Raw genomic sequence first — 10,793 nt, forward strand, 5'->3', positions numbered from 1 at the left:
CTTCGCTACTTTCCACCCAGCAACAAAAATACCCCCGCCTGGAGGAAAAGACTTCTGGCCCTGTCAGGGAGAGACCCTACCGAGGATGACCCCACCATCATCTACATGGCTGGATACCTCCACACTCTCGATAACCAATATGATGACCTTGCCTTCCACTGCACTCACCTAAACTCCCGGGTGGAAAGCCTGGAGCAACAAGTCAGGGAACTTACAAGGGAAAAGGCATCCCTTCAAGAGAGCCTCAAGATAGCGAAAGGTGAGGAAACCAACACCCGTGAGGCCTACCGCACTCTGAAGATGGATTACGACAAGAAGCTAAAGAAGCTCGCCCCTGCAAGAAAAATCCGCAAGAAGACCAGAAGCCAAGGATGTCAGACTGAGCAGAAGGAAGAAGCCCCTCCAGCCCTACCTCCTACCAAGATAGGGAACTCGTCCGACACCGAGGAAATGTCCCTAGCTAGCCTTGACGACCTTCTCAAGGAATTTGGGGACACCTTAGAGATGGAGTTTGGGAGTACCCTAGATAGCACTCGTGTGTAATGAACTTATGGTAGTTGCATGCTGTAATGAACTGGTGTAATGAATAAAGTAACTTGTTAAAAAAATGTGGCATGTGCATGGTAGTAACTCTTTTCCCCTGGCAGATGGCTTCGGATAAAACCATGCCTACCGCCTCCGGGATTGGAGCAGGATTTCCCCTAGGAGCAGAAGCAGAAGCTGGCAGAGAAGGGAGTGAGACCCACCTCCCTGCACCTCCGGAACTACACTAGATTTGACCCATGTTCTAGCCAATCAGACCCGACTCATTGAAGTCCTCACTAGAAGTCTGGAGAACCAGCGCCCAGGTGGTGGAAGACCATAGGACAAGATGGGAGAATTTCTGAGACTCAAGCCTCCCACGTTCGCTGGATCTAGCAATCCCCTCCGACGACTGGCTGCGCACGATCAAGAGGAAACTGGAAGCCATCAGATGCCCCAAAAATCAGCGTGTTCAATTGGCTGCTCATTAACTTTCTGGGATGGCCCTAGCATGGTGGGATACCTTCAGCGCGGCCGTCAGGGACGCTACCTGGGTAGAATTTGAAACCGCTTTCCATGAGCACCATATACCCCAGGGGATCGTTCAACTCAAGGAAGATGAATTCCGGGAACTAACTCAAGGTGGAAGATCTATCAGTGAGTACGTGCACAAATTCACAGAGTTGGCTCGTTACACGCTTGACGATGTCAGCACCGAGACCAGGAAGATGGCCCATTTTCTGAAAGGGCTAAGACCAGAACTCAAGACCATCCTCGCCAGCCAAGATTTCCTCAACTTCTCGCACCTCTCCAACAAAGCCATACAAGTGGAAAGGGCAAAAGAGGAAGAAAAAGGGCACCTCAAGAGGAAATTCTAGGTTCTCCGAGCTCAGCAGCAAGACTGTCACCAGAGAGCTCGATCCTTCGGGCTTCCACCCAAGGGACCAAGCTTCAATAGACCAGCTGGACCCACTCCGTCCCGTTACAGTCAGCAGAGTCAGAGCTCCTTTCAGGCCCCCTCGGTTGCAAGCAACCAACCGCCAGCAAATGCCTGTTGGCACTACGGAGACCCCGGTCACTTCAAGAATAACTGCCCCCAGTTGAAGGCACCCGGACCTACCTACTCCAACTCGGTGAATGGCCCCAAGAGTACCTCGACACCTGCCTCCAAGGCACTCCCCTCCAACAGTCAGCAGAGCAGGACCCAGTACCAGGGCAGAGCACGAGTTAACCACGTCGATGCTCAAGAGGCCCAGCAAGCTCCGGGAGTAGTGCTCGGTGAGTTCCTTGTCGAATTTACTCCCGCTACTGTACTTTTTGATTCAGGAGCATCCCATTCATTTATAGCCACTAGTTTTGTGGAAAAACATGGCATTCCCTCTACACCCCTAGAAATCCCTTTGGTCACCCATACCCCGGGGTCAGACCTTCTATGTCAGCTCAAATGCTCCCAAGTCAGAATTCTTTTAAGTGGGGTAGTGTTCTTGGCAGACTTAACCGTCTTGCCATCCCAAGGGATTGATGTGATCCTAGGAATGGACTGGCTAACTAAGCACAAGGGCATCATAAGTTGCGCAAGTAAGACCATCCTTCTCACTGACCGCCAAGGAAAATCAGTTTCCTGTCAGGCCCAACCGCCCGCCAACGATCCAATGATGTTTAATCTGGCAACAGAAAACATATCTGTAATAGAAGAATTCATGGATGTATTTCCGGAAGAGTTGTCTGGAATGCCACCTGAAAGAGGAGTGGAGTTCTATATAGATCTCATTCCTGGCACTGCGCCCATCGCAAAGAGACCATACCGCATGGCCCCCACAGAGTTAGCAGAATTAAAACTCCAGTTTGCAGAGCTGCAACAAAAAGGGTACATTCTCCCCATTTCATCTCCCTGGGGAGCACCCGTCCTTTTCGTCACCAAAAAGGATGGAAGTATGAGAATGTGTATTGATTACCGATCCTTGAATGAAGTTACAATAAAAAATAAGTATCCACTCCCTCGGATCGATGACCTCTTTGACCAGCTACAGGGAGCCAAATATTTCTCCAAGATAGACCTAAGGTCAGGATATCACCAACTGAGAATCAAGGAAGCAGATATACAGAAGACTGCTTTCGTCACCCGATATGGACAATATGAGTTCACAGTAATGCCGTTTGGGCTAACAAACGCATCCGCCTTCTTCATGAACCTCATGAATAAGGTATTCATGGAAGAATTGGATAAGTTCGTCGTAGTCTTCATCGACGACATCCTTATCTATTCCAAGAATCGCAAGGACCATGAGCATCACCTTCGAATCGTCCTCGGAAGACTCAGGGCACATTAGCTCTATGCTAAGCTCAGCAAGTGTGAATTCTGGGTTGAAAAGATAGCCTTCCTTGGGCATATCTTGACTGCAGAAGGAATAGAAGTAGACCCATCCAAGGTAGAAGCCGTTTCAAAATGGAAGCAACCATCCAACATCAGTGAAGTGCGAAGCTTTCTGGGAATGGCAGGGTATTACCGCCGCTTTATCAAGGGATTCTCCAGCATAGCAAGACCTAAGACCGAACTCCTCAAGAAGGACAATAAGTTTGTGTGGACTCCAAAGTGTGAGGAAAGTTTCTAGATCATAAAGGAGAAGCTCACGACCGCGCCCGTTTTGACACTACCAGATATACACCAGGATTTTGTCATCTTCTGTGATGCTTCAAGGCAATGCTTAGGGTGTGTCTTAATGCAAAATGAGTAAGTTATTGCTTATGCATCCCGCTTACTCAAGCCTCATGAGTAGAATTACCCCACCCACGACTTGGAGTTGGCAGCCATAGTGCACGCCCTAAAAATATGGAGGCACTATCTGATTGGGAACAAATGCCACATCTTCACTGATCACAAGAGTCTGAAGTATATCTTCACTCAGCCAGACCTCAACCTCCGTCAAAGAAGATGGCTTGAACTGATCAAAGATTATGACCTTGAGATCCATTACCACCCCGGGAAGGCCAACGTGGTAGCAGACGCCCTCAGCCGAAAACCTTTCGGGATAAAGGGGGCCAACTTTTTAGAAGATTGGAAGAAGGAATCAGCTCAGCTAAATGCATGTCTGGGAGACAACGGTAGCCTGGAAGTCAAGCCAATGCTAGAAGACCTCATATGCAAGGCTCAACGCCTGGACACGGAGATAGCAAGGCTTATGGAAAAAGCTCACAAAGAGCAACTTCCGGACCTTAGGACGGATGAACAAGGAGTTCTTTGGTTCAAGAACCGTCTGTGTGTACCAAAAGGAGAGGCACGGGAAGTCCTGCTCAATGAAGCCCACAACTCAGCTTACTCCATCCACCCAGGAACCACCAAGATGTACCTAGACCTCAAAACCAGATACTGGTGGAGAGGGATGAAGAAGGAGATAGCACAGTATGTGGCCCAGTGTGACACCTGCCAGCGAACAAAGGTCGAACACCAGAAACCTGCAGGCCTACTGCAACCCCTCCCAATGCCTGAATGGAAGTGGGAGGAAATCGACATGGATTTTGTAACCGGACTGCCCCGGACGCAAAAAGGAAATGACTCTATCTGGGTAATAATAGACCGTCTCACCAAGGTGGCCCACTTCATTCCACTAAAAACCACTTTTGGAGGAGCCACCCTTGCCCGAATATATCTTAAAGAGATAGTCAGGCTCCATGGTATTCCTCAGAAGATAGTGTCAGATAGAGGGACACAGTTCACCTCAAAATTTTGGAAGAGCCTTCAGCAAGCTATGGGCACCAAGTTAGATTTCAGCATTGCTTATCACCCTCAGTCAGATGGTCAAACGGAGAGGGTCAACAAGGTCCTCGAAGATTTACTAAGAGCCTGTGTGTTGACGTTCGACAGGAATTGGGAGTCCAGTTTGCCGTATGCCGAATTCTCATATAACAACAGCCATCAGGCCAGTATCAAGATGTCACCGTTTGAAGCATTATACAGACGAAAGTGCCAGACCCCCCTAATGTGGTCCAATGTAGGGGAAAGGACACTGGAAGGACCCGACTTTGTTAAAGAGGCCGAAGAGAAGGTTGCCCTGGTCCGCAAGAGGTTACTTGAAGCTCAGAGTCGCCAGAAAAGTTATGCAGACAACAGACGGAGATAACTCAGATTTGAGGAAGGAGACTTCGTATACCTCAAGGTCTCCCCGATGCGTGGGGTCAAAAGGTTCCAAATGAAAGGAAAGTTAGCACCGTGTTTCGTCGGTCCCTACCCCGTCATTAGCAGAGTGGGACTCGCAGCATACCGCATTGAACTACCAGAATCCATGTCAGATATTCACAATGTATTTCATGTGTCCCAGCTCCGTAAGTGCCTGCAAGTACCAGAGAACCACATCGAGGCAGAGACAATTCAGATTCAAAAAGATCTCCAGTACCGGGAAAAGCCAATAAAGATTCTTGACTCAGCTGTCCGAAAGACCCGCAACTCAGAAGTGAGACTCTGTAAGGTTCAGTGGAGCAGAGAAGGAGAAGAGGAATCTACCTGGGAAAGTGAGGACTCTCTGAGGAGGGAATACCCTTACCTTTTCTCGAGCCTCATCTGAATCTCGAGGGCGAGATTTCTTTAAGTGGGGTAGGTTTGTAACATTCCAATTTTCAAATCCGAGGTTTGGAACCCTAATCTAACCCCCCCTTATTCTTATTTATTTCATCCCTAGGTCTTCTCATCATATGCATATACTTTGTTTGATTAGAAGCACCTCACTTAGAATTTTTTTTAGCACCTAAGATTACCTAGTTAATTATTTTTTCAAAAAAAGGGATACAAAAATAGAAATAGAATTTGGAAAAAAAGAGAAACCCTTCTCCCCCCAGCTGGGCCGTTTCTAGCCCACGCCGCGGCCGCTTCCCCCTCTCGCGCTTGCGACACCCTCCCCCTCGGCCCATCTCCGGCCCACTCTGAGCTCGCGCCCGCGCACCTCTGACGCGTCGTCCCCACTCATCAGTCCCCACCCCCTCGCCCTCGCTCGCGACCGCTCCCACTGGCAGGCGGGCCCCACCCGTCAGCCATCCCGTCGTCCTCGCCGCATACGGCTTCGTCGCGGTCACCTCCGACCACCGTCCTCTTCCTCGCCCCGTCCCCTCGCCCATCCCCTCGCCGCACAGGAAAGTTTGGCACCGCCCCGTCCTTGCCGCAGCGGCCGCGTCCTTGCACGGCACCGCCCGCCGTGCGGTCTCGTCGTCGCAGTTGTGCGACATTAACTCGGCGCTGTGCAACCTCACCGGCGTCCGCCTAGCTCCGCCGCTCCCCTCCCCTCGGGCACCTATAAAAGGGCCGCCCCGAGCACCTCTTAGCCCCGCACCGGCCTCAGCCACCCCTCTTCCCCCTCGCCCGAGCTCAGTCGTGAAAGCGCCGTCGTATTCTTTCCCTCTGGTAAGCCCTTCCCCCTCTTCTCCCTCCCCCTCTGGTGGTTCAACGAGAAATTAGATAGGCTCATCGGTTGCGCCACACCGCCGCGAGCTTGGGACGCCACTCCCCTACCCCAATCCCCGCACGAACCTCACCGGCGACGACTCCCACCGCGGAGCTCCACCACCTCCCCGCGGTCAGCCCTCTCCTAGCCTCCTCTGGCCAAATTGGGCCCGCCCCTAAGCTCGCCAGCCCCTCCTCATGCTAGAGGGCCTGCCCGTTGCCCCAGAACCGGGTCGCCGGCGGCGAATCGCCGTCGAGCCCACCGGCGGCCGGGTTCTCCCCCACGGACGGCCGGTTCACCCCGCCCGTCGACCATTGGCGTTGTTGCCCCCTCCCACTCTCTCTGACGTGTGGGCCCCGCGGAAACGGTGTCACCCCTCGCGTGCCCGCGCCGTCTTCCGCCTTGGGCCGGAACAATCGCGCCCGCGCGCGCCCTGCGCCCGGCTGGGCCAGATTCCACCGCCCACGGCCCACCAGAGCTTAAATCCTTTTCTTTTTCCTTTTTCAGCCTTTTCTCCTTTAATTATTACTTCTCAATATTTTATGCACCAAAAATTATCAAAATAATTTCTAAAGTCACATGTAATAATAATGTTAGAAAATGACACACTCCAATTAGTAAACCACTATTGATGTATTGTTTATTGCCTGTTTTACTAGAAGAAGCGGGAACTGTCGATCCGGAACCCGTAACCCCGGAAGAAGGGCCGGAGCCCGACCTCCCGGAGGTAGACCTTTTGTGCCAGGAAAGCTTCGACGAAGGCAAGTCTATCCTTCCCTTGATGCATAAATTACCTATTCTTTCTACCACTACCTAGGCCGGGATTACAGGGTGGAATATTTGCATTGTGAGTAGAGAGATAGCCCGCATTAACATATATCTTTTGGATACAAAATATGGGATGGGAGAAAGGGCAGTGTGTTCCTTCAATCGAGGTTTTGTTTCCAAAAAAAGGGGTTGTGCGATGAAGGGTATTCACCCTCATCACCTCGGGAGTGGGATGATCAGGGACTCCCTGGTTTAGGGGAGGGCCTAAGGTGTTGGCTCAGCTAATTTAGGCGTGAGCAGAAGGATTGTCGCCTCATATAAGGACCGGTTTGTCATCTTTCACTACCTGTACTCATAAATAGTACAACCACTCGAGACTGTGTGGGCAGTCACTCAACCCGAACTCGTACGGTCCAACCCCAGGGTTATGAAGGCTGGGGAGCACCGGGAGGATAAGGAAGGGGAATGTTTTGTCTGGTTTGGACATGGCGGTGGCCTGACTCCTTCCGGTATAACCGTTAAGGTTAGGACCTGCGAGGAAAGAAAGAGATCTGGCATTCGGGTCTCGCGATGGTGAGATCGCAGAAACCGGACTAGTGGGTAAAGTGTACCCCTCTACGCAGAGTCAAAACCTATTCGAATAGTCCGTGTCTACTGGTATGGATGAGTCTGGTGTGGTATGACAATTAGTGTTTTTATAACCTCAGTGAACAGGGAAATGTGTGTGTAAGTGCGTTCTGAAAAAGAAAACAAGGCCACGGGAGCGGGAAGCTCAGTGGTGGTTGAGTATTTTTATTATTTTTAATTCGCATGGGGAAAACCTTACATCAACTGCCTTTCTCTAAGAAAATGAAGAGTGACTTCAACTCCACCAAATAAAGCATGTATGATATAGGTCTCTTTCTATTTACGGGAGCGGGGTGGGCTTGCGGAATACCTAGTTTATTCACCCAGATTTATTTATGTTTTTCAGCAGCCGAAGACTTCTTTTCTGCTATGCTTGATTGAGAGGGTTGTGTCTGCACCCAGTTCTGCCTGTGGCTTGGGCTAGTGTACTTTCTACTGCGCTTATTATTCTGGCTCTCTCGAGCTTGTACCCCGGTATTGTAATAACCTTATTTGATCTCTGTACTATTCAAAGTAAGGAATGTGGTTACTAGCCTCCTGGGACTAGTAATTGTATCACATTTGAGTCCCAAAGGATCGGGACGCTTCACCAATGTCGTCATTGTGCAAAAGAAAAACGGAAAATACAGAATGTGCATCGACTTCACCAACATCAACAAAGCCTATCCAAAGGACAATTTTCCTTTGCCAAGAATCTACAAAATCTTCGATCCGCGGCCGGATGTGAAGTGATGTCTCTACTAGATTGCTTTTCGGGCTATCATCAAATCTACATGAAAGAGGAGGACAAGGCCAAAACATGTTTCATCACGGCTTTCGGCACATATTGCTTCGTGCGAATGCCTGAAGGCCTCAAAAATGTCGGGTCAACATTTTCACGGCTCACCAAAAGCATTCTCGAAGATCAGATGGGCCGCAACGTTTTCACATATGTTGATGACATAGTCGTTGCGAGCAAAAATAAAGAAGACCATCTTTCTAACCTCGCAGAAACATTCGCCAACATGTGTGAAGCCAGACTTCGCTTGAACCCGGAGAAGTGCATATTCGGAGTCCGACAAGGCAAAATACGTGGTTACCTTGTATCACATAGAGGGATCGAAGCAAACCCAAGCAAAATATAGGCTATAATGGATATGGCCCCACCACAATCAACCAAAGACATCCAACGACTGACAGGAAGACTAGCTGCACTAAACAGATTTATCTCACGATCCACCGAGCGAAGCCATCCTTTCCTAAAAACGCTGCGCGGAGCCAAGGACTTCACCTGGGGCCTAGAGCAAGCTGTGGCCTTCGAGTCCTTAAAGCAATATTTATCTGATCTGGCGACACTAACCAGCCTAGATCCAGCTCTACCTGAGAGCGCCTAGAGGGGGTGAATAGGTGATCCTGTAAAAAAGTCAAATACTTGTAGCCACAAAACTTGATTAAGAGTTAGTGCAATAGGACCAAGTGGCTAAGGACTGAGCTTTTGTAAAACACGATGATCATAGAGAAGAACAACACAAAAGACACGGTGATTTACCCCGTGGTTCGGCCAAGTATAACACTTTCCTACTCCACGTTGTGGCGTCCCAATGGACGAGGGTTGCACTCGACCCCTTTCAAGTGATCCAATGATCAGCTTGAATATCACGGTGTTTTCCTTTCTTATACTTTCTCCCGTTTGCGAGGAATCTCCACAACTTGGAGCCTCTCGCCCTTACAATTGATGATCACAAAGAAGCACGGAAGTAAGGGAGGGGAGAGCAACACACACAAGACTCAAAGCAAGAGCACAATCACACACACAAAGCCACAACTTGAGCTCACAACACAACTCGAGGAGTTCTCTACTCAAATGGTGCTCAAGTCACTATCTCAAAGAATCGAATGCGTGAGAATGGAGTCTTGGTGCTTAGGAATGATCAAGGAATGCTTGAGGTACTCCTCCATGCGTCTAGGGGTCCCTTTTATAGCCCCAAGGCAGCTAGGAGCCGTTGGAGGCATTCCTGGAAGGCAATTCTTGCCTTTTGTCGGGTGGCGCATCGGACAGTCCGGTGCACCACCGGACATCCACTGTTCATGGTCCGGTGCGGATCTCCTTCCTAAAATAGCATAGCCGACCATTGCAGAATTATAGCCATTGGCGCACCGGACAGTCCGGTGCCCCCTGCCGACCGTTGGAGCGGGCCACGCATCGCCCGCGGATTTGGTGGCCGACCGTTGCGCTGGTGGCCATTGGCTCACCGGACAGTCCGGTGAATTATAGTCGTATGCCGCCGACGAATTCCTGAGAGTGACCAGTTCGCCAGAGCCCAGCCTGGCGCACCGGACACTGTCCGGTGCACCACCGGACAGTCCGGTGAATTATAGTCGTACGCCGCCGACGAATTCCCGAGAGTGGCCAGTTCGCCAGAGCCCAGCCTGGCGCACCGGACACTGTCCGGTGCACCACCGGACACTGTCCGGTGCACCACCGGACAGTCCGGTGCACCCAGACTGAGCAGCAGTTGGCTGTACACACCCAACTCTTTTCCATTCCTTTTCTTTTCCTGATTCTAGCACTTAGACAAATATATTAGTACACAAAAACCAATGTACTAAGTCTAGAACCATACCTTCTTGTTGATTTGCACTTCATCCATCATTTGGCATATAATTACTCACTCAATATGTGTTGGGCACTTAATCACCAAAATATACTAGAAATGGCCCAAGGGCACATTTCCCTTTCACTACCCCTACTACTCTACATTGCAGCTCACCCAGCGCAGTCAACACAGCCCTGGTACAAGAAAGGTGCAAAGAAGGCAACACCCAGCAATGTCCAGTATATTTTGTCTCCGAAGTACTCACCACATCTAAGTGCAACATGGTTGAGTTAGAAAAGATAGCATCTAGTGAGGCAATTCAAAGGATTCACTTTGCAACACGTAGAACGGAACAAGAATGAAGAGGCCGACATATTGGCGAAAGCAGCAGCGAAAGGCGACCCACTGCCATCTGATGTGTTTTCCACACGATCGGCACACCAGCTGTAAGAAACCCCGAAGGCCTGTAGATAACACAAGACCTCGATGGGCACAGAATCGTAAATCTGATAATGACCGAAGACTGGCGGGCACCCATCACCTTATACCTTCAAGGTCACTATCACCCCACTTTCCAAAGCAAAGCCAAAAGGTTGAAACATAGAGGCCATGACTTTGTTGTGATCGACGGATAACTATACAAGAAGGGAATAAGCCAACCCATGCTCAAATGCATCACGGAAGTCAAAGGCATAGAGCTCCTTCGCGAGGTCCACAGAGGAACATGCGGATCACACTCGGGACCTAGAGCTCTCACCGCTAAGGTCATGCGACAAGGTTTCTACTGGTCAGACATTGTGTGTGCAGCCAACAGAGTGGTCCGCTCATGCGTGGCGTGCCAAAAATTCTCACCTCGAACGGGTACCCCCTC

This window comes from Zea mays, chromosome 8, assembly GCF_902167145.1.
Source record: "Zea mays cultivar B73 chromosome 8, Zm-B73-REFERENCE-NAM-5.0, whole genome shotgun sequence".
NCBI lineage: Eukaryota > Viridiplantae > Streptophyta > Magnoliopsida > Poales > Poaceae > Zea > Zea mays.